Genomic DNA, 14,873 nt, shown 5'->3' with positions numbered 1-14,873 from the left:
AAAGAAATTAAGAAAACTGGTTTTCTGTTAAATATAATGCATTCCACGTTGAGGATTTTTCAGTAAATATTCCACGATATTTAGTCATCACTAGATGGTTAGAGACAATCATATAATGATATTCGATAAAAGAACACGAGTTGAGGAAGTAAGCATGTACACACGCGCGCGCGCACACGCGCGCATGCGCACACACACGCACGCATGCGCACACACACGCACGCATGCGCACACACACGCACGCATGCGCACACACACGCACGCATGCGCACACACACGCACGCACACTAGTTTGACGTTGATCTTTTTCTCTTTTTTATGGGCGTGTTGAAAGGCGAATTTTAATCAACGCTTTGACAGTCGGCCGTTTACATCTGGTCGCTAATGAAGAGAGACACAGGCGAACGGTCGATTGACGCTGGGGGTCATTTTGTGTAATCTGAAACTATAGACCAACTGCTTGTCTAAACAGATGTGGGTGGAAGACGAAAAGGCTATCGGGGAGCGGACTCGCTCGTGAGGGGCTGGGCGAGATAGATGAGAGGAAAGCATGGGAAATGGAGAGAAAAGATTTATAGGAAAACGAAAATAAGAAACGACGAGTGAAAAACGAAAGATGATCGATAGAAAAAATAGAATTTTCAATAATTAAAATTATGTGCTTCACGGCTCCGAATCCAAATATATATATATATATAATTTTTAATTATTTTTTTAACGCCACCATGTAATCAAAGCAAAATAAATTGTTTTGGACTATTAATATAATGTCCAACGCATTTATTTATTTTTTTATAATTGCTTATTTTTATGATTGCTTATTCTTATGATTGCTTATTTTTTATAATTGATTATTTTTTATAATTGATTATTTAATAATTGCTTATTTTTATGTGCACATTTTATGATTGTTTATTTTCTATGATTACTTATTTTTATGGTTGTTTTTTTTTCAATAATTGCTTATTTTTATGATTGCCTATTTTTATAATTGTTCATCTTTATGGTTGTTTATTTTATGATTGCTTATTTTTTTATAATATCTTATTTCTTATGATTGAATATTTTTGGATTACTTATTTTATGATGGTTTATTTTTATTATTGCTTATTTTAAATAATTGCTTTTTATGTAATTGCTTATTTTTATTATTAAATATTTTTATGATTGCTTATTTTTTGTAATTGCTTATTTTTATGATAGAGTATTTTATGATTACTTATTTTATGATTGTTTATTTTTTTATTATTCCTTATTTTAAATAATTGCTTATTTTTTGTAATTACTTATTTTTTATCATTTCTTATTTTTTATGATTAAATATTTTATGATTACTTATTTTATGCTTGCTTATTGTTTGATTGCTTATTTTTATGATTGTTCATTTTATGTTTGAATATTTTCATGATTATTTATTTTTATGATCGCTTATTTTTTTATCATTGTTTATTTTAAATAATTGCTTTCTTTATAATTGCTTATTTTTTATGGTCGCTTTTTTCTGATTAATTATTTTTAATTATTGCTTATTTTTATGATTACTTATGTTTGAATTCTTATTTGGAGATATGATATAAGCAAAAAATCTATAACCTCACGCTAAAATTATAATTATTTTGTTATTGTAATGTTTTTACATCTATTAAAATTGGAAGGGAGCTGTGGTTCAGTAGTTAACGATACGGACTGACATCCTGATTGTCCCAAGTTCGAATCTAGTTTATGTACGTGTTAACGTGTTGACATTCGGGACCCAACACGTTGTACCAGAGTTCATCGGAAGGAACAAAGGCATATAATAACTTAACTCATTTTTTCTTGTTGAAACATCAGCATTTATTTCCGGGTACTTTCCACAGTAAAACGTGATCGTGCTCCTTCTCTCTGACCTCTGTCCTCTCGAACGTGATCGTTATCGTCGGTCTGTGCACACGTTCTTTTTAGCACCTGGAATTCTCAACGGGTCACCCATTTTAGTACTTACCAGGCTCAACGTCGCTTAACTTCGGTGATCTAACGGGAACCGGTGTGTCCACGTGATTGTTGGAAAAAAGGTGGAGCAGAAGAAAAGTGTACGAAAAAGAGGAAAAGGGAGTGTACAAGTAAGAGGGGAAAAACAGTGTCGGGAAAAGGCGGTAAAAAATAAAAAGGGCACGAGAAGAGAAAAAGGAGAAAGAGTGTGAGAGAAAGAGAAAAGAAGACAGTGTTCGGATAAACGATAAAAAAAATGGCACAATTGTGAGCTTGAAAGAAAAAAATAGTGGGGCAGATTGCTGAAACAATCTTTCATTTTGTGATAGAAGCACCAAAATTGAAATTTGTCAGGTTTGCTTCTACAGCCATCTTGAAAACTGGCAGCCATCTTGAATTTTCTAATGGTTAACGTTCTTTTCTTAAAATGTATCTTATGAGCGTCATTTGTGCTAATTTTGGTGCTTGTATCACTAAGTGAAAGATTCTTATGGAATATTGAGGTAAGCTACCCCACTAAAGCTAGAAATATACTGTGAAAAAAAGGGAAGGAAAAACGCTGTGGAAAATATAAACAGTGTGGAAATCAATTTAAAGTGTGAGGAAAGGTAAAAGAACGAAAGAAGGGGAGGAGGGTGGGAGAAGATATAAATGTAAATATAGATATACTCTAGGAGAAAGAGAGGGGGAAATGGAAACTTTGGAGTGAAAGGAAAGTAGTCGAGTTAGAATTAGGGAAAAGAGAAAAGGAGTGAACGGGATGTAAAAGAAGATAAAGAAAATGAAAATAGTTTACGAGAAAAACGGGTTAAAAAGGTGATTTTGTGAGAACAAGGTAACAAGAAAAAATGAACGTGTAATAAAACAAAAAAGACGAATGGAAAAATAATGAGAGAGAGAGAGAGAGATAGAGAGAGAGAGAGAGAAAGAGAGAGAGAGGAAGAGTGAGAGAGGGGTGGGGTAAAGTAAACTATTATATTAGGTAATTTATTTCTATTATCCACTTTATCAATATTGCATACACACACACGCATACACACATACACATACATATATGTATTTTGCACACGACCATCAGGCCTTATATGAAGATGACGGTTGTCTAGTGGTTAACGACACAGACTATAAACCTGGGTGGTTCCAGTTTGTTTCACAAAAAAAATCGCTTAATCTTATGATGTTCGCAACATTCTCGTAATACCTCTCGTACATGATTGTTCTTTTCTAGAAAAAAATCAGACAAGAAAAATTTCGGGGAAACCAATGCCAACAATAGAATCTTTGGCTTCATACGATATGACGATGGTGATTAAGTCTTGCAAATTTAATCCTGCGATACACCTGTGCAGCGAGAAAAAAGGGAGGGCGGAAAAATAAAAAGGTGTAGGGGACAACTCCCGAGAAAAGACAAAGCAAAGGACGCTGAAAAGCAGGCTCTGGAAGTCAGAAAATTGGGAGGTCTGAAGAAAGATGGTTGCCAAGTCATTATTGACGTCTAACGATCATCTGGACAACGGAACAGGTAAATTAAGACTATACATTTCGGTCAAATATAATTTGAAATTGACGGCAGATATTTTCATATATTTTAATGAATATCATAATAAAATGATTTATATAACTCATAATAACTGTTTTAATTGATGAATTTGGTTTTATTTTATTTTAGCGCTTTACCTTTTCGGATGTATACGCTCTAATTACTGTCGGAATGATACTCACTATGACGAATTTGTTCGTGGTTTGTTTTACTGAATATCAAACCTCTTTGTGTTATATAGGTCCGAATTCGGTAATATTCGAAAAAGGATTTTATACTTAAAGTCCCTTATATCTTCAAATATTTATTCATGGTGTTTAGTTTGTTTTTTTTGTAGAGAAAATTTCTGATTTTTACTTTGCAGCACATTGAGTTTTGTATACGGAAAAAAAGAACAATAGCATTAAGTGAGGAAACCGATATCTTTAGACATCCTGCTCTGGTAGCACCAAAACTATGACAAAAATGGGCAGATTTTACTAGAATAGTTACAAGTGTCTTTTTTGTTGTTCTTGGTGTCTATCGGATGCATGTCTTATTTCCGTGTTTATACAAATTCCAGACGAAAACGTGTAAGAATATAATTGGACAAGAATGTGTATGAAAGTAAGGGGGGGTGGAAATTATGCAACAGAAAAAGTGTGAGCTAAAGAGAAAAATAGAGAGAAGAAACAAGAGGAGGAAAAAAGCGGGAGAGAAAATGAGAGAAAAATCGCGGAAAGAAGTTCTCATACTACTACTACTACTACTAGTAGTAGTAGTAGTAGTAGTAGTAGTAGTAGCAGCAGCAGCAGTTTAAACTAAGCGAAACTATTTTTGTTTTCATTTTCGGAAAAAGTTCTACCAGGGACGGAATTCGACAAGGGCAGTTAGTGTGGAACTGGGTACGAAATTCTCTTTTGAACTCTGTCCCAGAGAGAGAAAGAAAGTGAGAAAGAAAGTCAGTGAGAGAGAAGAGAGAGAGAGTGAGTGAGCTAGAGAGAGAGAGAGAGAGAGAAAGAGAGAGAGAGATAAAGAAGAAGAGAGCGAGAGAAAGAGAAAACTAGTGATCGGTGCATCGGCCCAGAGACAGAGAGGCTGCAATGAAGAAGAAAGGATGGGGCCAATCGAATTACAGATTCGTTTCTGCAGTTTATCAAGATTGATCAGCTCAAATATGACAACAGTACTCCATACATGATTTGATACTAGATTTCTAGAGATAAAGAATAGCCTCGGGTGTGAGAAATTGTCAAGAATCGATTTTACGAGAAGCAGAAAAAGCAATGGATTTAATATATGGATCTGAGAAAGATTTCATGAGAAAGAAATACCAAAAATTTTTAGAGTCAATTTCTCATTGAGAACAGAGACACCTATAAGAACCCTAGGAAGAAAAGGGACACGCCTACAATTGAAAGGAAGAAGTTGAGTTTTAACAGGATTAAACGAAACAAGAGATTTTTGTCCCAATCCACAACTGGATTCAGGGCCACTTTAAGATCAGCCGCATATTTCAACTGATCCAAGAAAGATGTGCGAGAAGCAATCTATTTCTATCTATCTATCTATCTATCTATCTATCTATCTATCTATCTATCTACAATTATATAAAATGGAACTTTGTCTGTGTCTGTGGGTTTGTTCCCTGTGGACTCAAAAACGAATAGGCCGATTTTTATGAAATTTAACGAAGATACGTTATGTGCCTGGCAGTGTTCTTAGATAGGGTTTGTATAGAAATGTCTTCGATAAGTATCGATAATCGATAATCGATAATCGATAATCGAAATAATTGATGACAAAAGGAACGGGTGATTGTTACCAAAGTAACCACCTTACATAACATAACATCACAGATGAGGATTTGAGATGGGATTTTTTTACCACTTAAGCTGAAATGCTCAACATATAAAATCAACAGTAGGTTCTTTGATATGACAGGGGCGTGTCCGAAATGAATGTTTCTGTTTCTGTTTAAAGCACAATGGCACCATGATATTTGAAATTTTCATTTTAATCATTAATTCAAGCCATTATCACCGCAAAAGCAGTAAGGTTAGGCATATAAAATCAATAGTAGGGTTTTTGATATGACAGGGGCGCGTTCGAAATTGGAACATGATACTTGACTTTTTATTTTGCATTTTAAACTTGAATTCAAGCCATTATATATATATCAAATAATTTTATAAAATCAACAGTAAGTTCTCAACAGTGCAATGTAGACTACAATGTACTGTGGACTAAGACACTACGGGGAGGCATGAGAAGCTTTCTCCCGGTGCGACGCGATCGGTGCCCATCATTCAATCCCGGACAATGTCGGGTCTCCCTGCTAGTATTAGAATATAAGGTGTTATCATCGGCATAAACATTTAATTTTTTTAATAATATTTTCTGAAAAAATAAAAAGGAGTGTTGGACGTCGAATATAGCCACAAGGAACACCAATATTGATAAGAAAAGATAATGAAACAACACCATCCAGCAAGCTTCGATCAGAAAAAAAAACTAATGATGTCAAGAACTGCACACCCAATGCCATAAGCTGGAAGTTTGTGTAAAAGACCAGAATGCCATACTCTGTTGAACGCATTCGAAATCTCAAACGTAATGCCATTATTCTCTCCTGAATTACCTATAAACCGAAAGAATCGTTCAATTACAACAAATAGATTAGTTATTGAACAAAAACTATGAAAATCACACTCAATATCACTTTAATTAAATTTAATTGTAAAAGTTATTCTTAATCAGTAATAAAATTGTTCATTTAATTTGTTGAAGTCAATAATTATACATTGATTTTCAGTAGTATATATATATATATATATATATATATATATATATATATATATATATATATATATATATATATATATATATTTAGTAAGATACATATATTTAGTAATATACATGCATTGCATTTATGTATAAAATAATAATCGGACGATTTCAATATTTTTCCCGTTTCCGATACAATTACCGATTCCGATTTCGACTTTTAAAAATCTCTAAATATTTAACTTTTTCCTGATTACGATACAAACATATGTTAAATTTGCAGATATTTTTTCAAACGCGAAAAAAAAAATTGTAGAGTGGGGATCTATCGGTTTTATAAAGATGTATTACAAGCAGATCGGCCGGCGTTGCCCAGTCGTAAACTAGGTATAAACATTATATTTTAATTCATACAGAAACTGATTGGTTGGTTGTTTTTGTTTTACGGCATATCAACCTTTTTCAGGTTATTTAATGCCGAATCTAGTGATTTTAAGGAACGATTTTTTAATGGAGTATATTTGCTTTTTAAGTCGGATTATATTTAACCCATAGTTGGGACCCTAACAGGTACTACCACTCCGGGCCAGAGTGGACCTGGGAGCAATGGCAATTAAAGGGTGGCTCCACACTCCCAAGGCCCGCAAGCTCGGGCTTCACCATCGGATATAGTTTTAGGTCATATCCAGGACCGTACAGAAACTGAGGCATGTGCATGCGAGTATTATGTTTTTTTCTAAACAGTTCACTTCTCGTAAGTAAAACAAAATCTCGAACTGAGATTGGTTGGTTGGTTGTCTTTGTTTTACGGCATATCAACCGTTTTCAGGTTATTTAATCCCGAATCCAAAGATTTTGAAGAAAATTTTTTAATAGAATATATTTGTTGTTTTCAAGTCGGTTTCTATTTAACCCATAGTTGGGACCCTAACAGGTACTACCACTCCGGGTCAGAGTGGACCTGGGAGCAATGGCAATTAAAGGGTGGCTCAACACTCCACAAAGCCCACAAGCTGGAGCCTCACCACTGGATATAGTTTAAGGTCATATCCAGGACGTCGAGCTGAGTTCGAAACCAAAACCTAATAACATTGAGTCAAGTATGATAATCATTAGGGCAACTTGACCCGACATTTACAAAGTGTTTTCCAAAAATCTTATTCTTGACATAAAGAAACTGTCACGTTTCTCAACCGCACATGCGCAGTCGTGAAACAGTTTACAAACAGATAATAATTCGACAACTCTCACGTACCAATTTGTCTAATTTTGATCACTTTGCAGCCTTTTTTTCGGATGAAAACCGATTAAAAAAATTTTCACATGTCTGAATATCCTATATACAAAATTCAAGTCTGTAGATTAAAAATTCGTTGAATATATAGATTTAAAAGTGTCCTCTTACACACCCACATTCTCCATTCTCACTTATAACGAGCAGAAGTCAAACATATATATATATATTATTACGAGCAGAAGTCAAACATATATATATATATATATATATATATATATATATATATATATATATATATATATATATATTATTACGAGCAGAAGTCAAACAAAAATATAATTAAAAGAATCGTTTTTGTCATAAGAAAATAGGCACACATTTTTCCGATTCCGATACCCCAAAAGTCCGATTTTTTCGATTCTCGATTCCGATCAATCGTCCCAACACTAGTTTAAAGTAAACAATGTAGTAATATTAAATAAAGAATAAAAGTAAAATAACATATAGCCACAGCATCGTCTTGCTACAACAATTGTAAATAACTCTTTTTCTCCGTATACCTAAAATTAAACTAAGCTTCAATGAGCAAAGCTTCGTCCCAAGAGTACCAGTCTGTGGAGCACAATACCCGAGGCTGCTTCCCAACTGACTATAACATGATCGTTTTCAACTCGAATACTAACAAATTTTAATCTTATTTTTTAACGTAAATATGTCACAAATGAATGGGTGATATTTATATATGTATATATATCTCACAGCAGGATAATGTGACACAAGGGCCAGAAAGTAAAATTTGATATAAGATGGCTCCAAAGAAAGAGCAAACAGAGCGCCATAAATGAAAAGCACTACCCTACAAAATTGGGTGGACGGCCCCGTTGGGATTTCCCGGTAAAGGCGCATCAGCAATAAACTAACCTCTTCTCAGAGAGAGAGAGAGAGAGAGAGGGAGAGAGAGAGAGAAGGCAAGACATGGGAGGGTGAACCTTACGCTTAACGACATACCGCTGTCAACTGAAAAAAAAAACATTTCAATAATTCACAGATAAATAGGCAAATAAAAATAAGTTACGTTTAATTTTTAACGATATTTCTTCTAAAATAATTTATAACGTTAATAATAAAATTTGATGTCTGAATTTTATTAATTAAAACTAATTAACACTTCATTAATTGTCTTTGGGTTCAGGAATTGTGAAAAGGGGGGGGGGGTCGAATTCCAAGCACTTGAACATTTCTACAACCCAAATTAAAAATTCCTTCTGCTTCTTAACTTTCTTGTTAGTCAGCGCGACGTCTTGTGTTGTGCGTTTTTCGTCCAATTACCGGTCAACGCGTTTAGTAAACTCGTTAAGATGTTGGTGCGAAAACGAATTGCTGTGAACGGGGAACGGCCAAATTCGATGTTGACGAGCTGCGAAAGGAACGTGAGTCGTCGGAACAAGAGCTTACATCAGACATGGAAACGAGGCGGCACGAGGCAGTTGGTCGACTGATGCAAATCACGAAACGGATAATAAACGAATTGCACCCGATACCTGATACTTGCAATGACCAGGAAAAGTTCAAGAACTGCCATTAGCCGCCTCATCCCGCCCCCTGGACGCTCCGTTACTTGGGTAGGCACCTCTTTCTAAGCTCATATCAATGTGATAACAGAGACGTGCGAACAAATTGACCGCTCTATTGACTCTATGTGAAGTGTCAATCAATCAGTACAAATCTTGATTATTGTGATAACGATTAAAAAACCCTTTCTGCCTCATTCCCCCCACCCCCGGACGCTCCCTTACTTGAGGTGGCACCTCATTTTAGCAAGTATCAATGTGATAGTAGAGAAGACACATGCGAACAAATTGACCGCTCTATTGACTCTATACGAAGTTGCGAATCAGCACAGATCTTGATTATTGTAATAATGATTTAAAAACTCTTACAAGGATAAAAAAAAAAAAATATCCAAGAATTATACTTATGAGTAACCCAATTATAAATTATTTTTTCTATCTCTCCTAAACACTATCCCAGTTTAAATATTCCTGCAAACATTTATTTACAAAATTAAGATTTATAAAAGTATTATAGTTTTTCTTCATCTCTCCTTAACTCCGGTCAAGTCTAATAACACTAAGCAAACGATAGCAGTGGAGATATAAGCGTAGAATATAAAATATAAATGAAATCTTCAATTTATGGACCCTCCTGCAAAACATTCACAACACCCGTTTAGGTAGAACCATGTTCAACACTTTCTCCACTCCCTATCTGTGTGCAGATGTAAATGCGAATTCCATGAACAAAGTTTTTTTTTCCCTAGAACGGTCCCCTGTGGAATTTATACCGGGGGTCTGTTTTCCAGCTGACTATAACATCGTCGTTTTCAAATTTAATGTAAACAAGTTATTGTTGAGCTGTCCTTTTAAGTAATCGAATTCTACCCAATTTCCACCACAACAGATAATTATGATGTTGTCTCACCATCTTACGCTAATTGACTTTATCCTCGAGTAGCGTTCAGGCTTTGATAATTGGTGACTCCTTTGAGAACAAAAAATACGTTTCGTTAAGATATGCTTCCGAAAATGCGTTAGCTAAAAGAAAAAAAAACACACACACACACAAGAAAACGTAACAAAATAAGAAACGGGTGTATAGGATTTGTATAGTCAATTTCATTGCAAGGTAAAAAATTATCTAGAGTAGAATTTTCCGATTGGAATTCGAGGACAATTACAAATCTTGTCTGTAACGTCACGAATACAGGAAGTATGTAACGGACGTGGCGTTTGATAAAGGCGACTTGTCTTCTTTCGCCTTTTCGTCATAGAGAGCATTTGGACTTTTGAATTCTGCTTCCATGTTCTCATGGGAGGATGGAGGATTTTTCTTCGTGTGTACATGTATCATTCGAAGACCGATTTTCTTTGAAGTTATTCTGTATAATAACGATTGTTCCTTAGTTCACCTGGGTCAAATTATGATTTCTTCTATGTCATTTTGGATCATCCGAGTTTGGCTCAAGGCTATCCAATATGATACATTCATATCTAATTTCACTCGCTCCTAGCCTCGTCCATGCATAAATTAGAGTAATAAGTAAAATTCAAAAAAAAAAAAAATAGCAAATGTAGCAAAATACTTACAACTGCTAATAACTTTCTAATTATATATATATATATATTTATATATATATATATATATATATATATATATATATATATATATGTGTGTGTGTGCTTGTGCTTAAAACTAAATGTAAATTCCAATCATCAAAGTTTCCCTCCTAGAACTGCCTGTCTATGGAACACAATGCCGCGGGGTTGACTATAACATGGTCGTTTTTTTTTTTTTTTTAATCTAACGTGAAAGAAGTTTATGTTGAACTATCTTTTTAAATAAATGGACTCTTGCAAGATTTTCCGTCAATTATGGTTCGGGCTCCAACGACAATCGCCGGATTAAACCGAGCATTGTTCAGATGTTGAAACGTTAATCAACATTTTTCTGTTGTTTTTGTTTGTTTTTTTGTTGTTTTTTTTGTATAAAACATATATTTTTTTAATTATTTTTGGGAGATGGGGGTATTTTGCTGTTTATTTTTTTTTTACGTTTGTTGGCAAAAAATAATTTGTAAAATTTGTTGAAAAAAATCTTTTCTGTACTTTCACCTAACAATTTACGGTTTTTATAAAAAAATAATGTATTTTTCTTATAAAAAACAATTGTTTAAAAAAAAAACAATTTTATTGCCAATTTTCTTAAAAATAAACAAAAATGTAAGTTTTGCAAAAAAAATCTGTACATTCACCTTACAATTTACGGTTAGAAAAAGCATAAATCTTTTCTCGAAATATAAAAAAAACAACTTTTGTTGATAAAAAATTGCAAAAGAAATAATGAAAGTAAATAAAATAATAAATATATTCAGTAAATTTACAGTCGATTTTTATTCTTTTATTTATTGTATTTCTATTTTTCCGGATTGTTTGTTTAGAAATTCGTTGCTCGGCTTAATCCGGTAACTGCCGGTTGAGCCCAAACCATAATTCGCGGAAAATCCTGAGGATCCGGGTTAAATTCTGCAAAAGTATCAAATAAATAACTAAAGTTCGACTATTACTGATAATTGCTGTGTTATCTCACCAGCCACCTGACACTGATCAAATCTTTTCCTCGAGTAGCCTTTGAGCCTTAATAAGCAGTCTTTTACTAGTAAAAAAGAAAGAAAAACAAAAGATAAAAGACGGGTATGTTAGAAAAAGGATAAGTATGATAAGTTTCCATATTAAAGTTAAAAATTAGGTCGAATGGAATTTTCCAATTAGAATGCAAGGAAGGATACGTGTACCGACAATGACGTCACATTGACAAAATCCACCAATATTACCTGGCAAATAAGCAGTGAAGATCCATCTCTTTAGATTGGATCAGCATGGCATAACCAAAATATTTATTAATCTTATAATAATTATTATTTTCATTCATAGAATTTTAAAAATATAGAAAGAATATACGCGAGAGCATTAATTAAAGATTATAGTCTGACAAGAAACCCGTAGAGAATGTTGAAGGTTAACATTCAAGATGAATACAGCAGATCAAATGATCTATAAATTACACTGTGCACAACACGAAAAAGTACACGACACCTGTGTTTTTTTTATATACACAGTCGCATGGAAAATCCAATCCTGACCTTCTTTTTGCCGAATTAAGTACAGATTTTCTTTTTTAATTATCACACTCGAGACTTTTATGGAGAATCTTGGTGATGTGTGTGATGAACATGGAAAGATTCCACCAGGATATTTCAGTGATGGAACAACGTTTTAAAGGAAAACAGAACCCTGGCATGTTGGATTAATAACAGGGAGGATGACACTTGATGCAAGAGGATTAATACGATAAATATTGTTTGAACTAATAATTCTGCGTTTCTCTTTTTTTTTATTCATAGTCAATTATAACAAATTTGATTATAGTGCATTATATCGGTGCTTAATCTTGAAAAAATAAAGGTCAGATTTAGTATCTTTCTTGCTGTAACATAGCGTGGGCGTGCATTTGACATGACGTCACCTATAGGAAGATAAAAACTTTAGAAAAGGGATCATGTTAGAGACGGAGATAGCGTTCGAGATCACGTGAGAGGTGTGGATAACGTTCGAGAACACGTCCGATTACGTGAGAGACATCGCAGCAGTAACGTGACAATGAAATAAATGTTCTTGTACGAAAAAAAAAAAACGAGTTGAAGTTTTCTTCTTTTTTTTTCTTTGTCTACTTTGCGACGAAGACGCATACAATGTGTGGGTCCCATGTGTAAGTGTTTGTACTACGTTACATTTCCCCGAAACAGTTCTTATGTGACACGTACATTTTTTTTAACCTGAAATCTTTTGCAGAACGTAACTAAAAATTCCAAAAATTATTTTGGAGTTATTAGGTGCCGAAACGAAGTAGCTATTTTAATGGAATCTTATATGCGATAAGTTCAATACATGTTATATTCCACTGCACATTCTTCCACGTAATAACCTGCGAGGAAACTAAACAAATCTAGAAATATGTATATAAATAGAGAACAATGTTAATTATATTTTTTTCCTCACACTACCTCCCTATATACGTTGGCCCGTGATATATTGTGTGTCCCTGACGCGTTACAGGCTTTCTGGCTTCAACATGTGGTTGACACCGTCGAAACGGACGCCGCCTCGGTCGAGATCGCCGCCCCTCTCCGCACGCGCTACCAATCACGACAGAGAAGAGCTCATCTTAATGCAATCGAACAGGCCGAACATTTGGCTGTCATATTTGGTTTGTTTTGTTCGCAAACGCGTTCGACAATTCCCACTTCCCGACAAAACCCGCACCGACGAAAAAATACACTTGTCAATCAACGTCAAGCTTTTCATTTCACAACTTATGAGCCTCGCTTCCTCACACACACACATACACAAACTCGCGCGTATATATAGCATTTATAAATACGTGTGGCAAGTAAGCTACACAAAAATAGTTGTTTTATTGGCGCTGAAAATTGAATAAATCGAATTAAAGTCTACAATCGTTTTCATAGTTAAGTAATACGTGTTAGATCTACCCATGCATTGAGCACTTTTGAATATAACAACTGATATGTATATATACATATGCTATATATATATATATATATATATATATATATATATATATATATATATATATATATATATAGCATATTACGAGGAGCCCATTGATGTATTTGACTTTTCGCAATGTGCAAAGGAATGCATGAAAAACTAGCAATCAGAACCCAGTAATGTGTAGATACAAAACTAATATGAGAAATGTAGAGAGGTGGTCACATGTGGGGAGAGTTAGCAAGCCTGTCATCAACTCTCCCCACAAGGAAAAATCAGTAAAAATTAACAATAACTGCCACGTTTTAGGAAATATGCTGAAATGGAGGCTGAATGGACACTTTTATAGATGAAAAAAAAAAAAAAAACTGACAATGTCATGAAAGCTACTATGGGTTCAGAGGTAAAACTGAAAATTCTCTTAAATTACGTCCAAAATAGTTAGTGCTCCCTCACAGCTATGTATCAAGGGAACTAACCAATAGTGGGACAGTTATTTCTCCCTAATAAAGAGCTCTTCAAAAAGAAAGCTATGAATGAACTTAATGCTTGCGTTTTAATTAGACATAGGGGTGGCCAAATCTCCCCACTGGCCAACTCTCCTTACTTTCCCATATATATATATATATATATATATATATATATATATATATATATATATATATATATATATATATTAAGCTGGTCCGCAGTTTAACTTGTTGCTGGCTATCTTGCTCTTGCTTGTTGCTGGATCTCAACATTTTTAAACATAATAGGAACATGTATTTAAATTATTATATGTTGAGCTCGAGTAATATATAAACTATTCAGTTATTCAATTTTATAAGAATTTCCAACAATTTGAATAAAACTAGCAGAGGTACACGGCGGTTGCCGGTCGTAAAATATGCTTAAATTTGATATTTTAATTCACGCATATTCCGTATTAATTTTTAAAGAGTCAAGATTTTACATTATATTGTACCCAATAAATAGTCATTATTTTAAAAGTAAAAACAAATATGATTTGAGTGCCATCAGTTTAAATCGAAACCAAAACCAAAACATAAAAACAACACAGTTTTATGATTGAAACTAAATTTACGCGTTAAGCAAATATTGAAGTTTCTTTTTACTCAATGTGATTGGACTTGGGAATCTATAATATAAAGCCGAATATCTGTGTGTGTGTGTGTGTGTGTGTGTGTGTGCGTGTGTGTGTGTGCGTGCGCGCGCGTGTGTGTGTGTG

The 14,873-nt window shown here is 34.0% G+C and overlaps 1 protein-coding gene and 1 pseudogene across 1 annotated transcript in view; both read right to left on the bottom strand.

Moving 5' to 3' along the window:
* Positions 1-14,873, bottom strand: part of LOC145249342 (homeobox protein orthopedia-like) — a 108,803-nt gene that overhangs the window by 20,144 nt on the left and 73,786 nt on the right. The gene's annotated exons all lie outside the window — the stretch shown is intronic.
* On the bottom strand, positions 1,936-2,054 carry LOC145249933 (5S ribosomal RNA; annotated as a pseudogene).

This window comes from Euprymna scolopes, chromosome 28 (genome assembly GCF_053919585.1).
Source record: "Euprymna scolopes isolate OS-2025 chromosome 28, ASM5391958v1, whole genome shotgun sequence".
Lineage (NCBI taxonomy): Eukaryota > Metazoa > Mollusca > Cephalopoda > Sepiida > Sepiolidae > Euprymna > Euprymna scolopes.
This window is presented reverse-complemented; position numbering and strand designations above follow the sequence as displayed.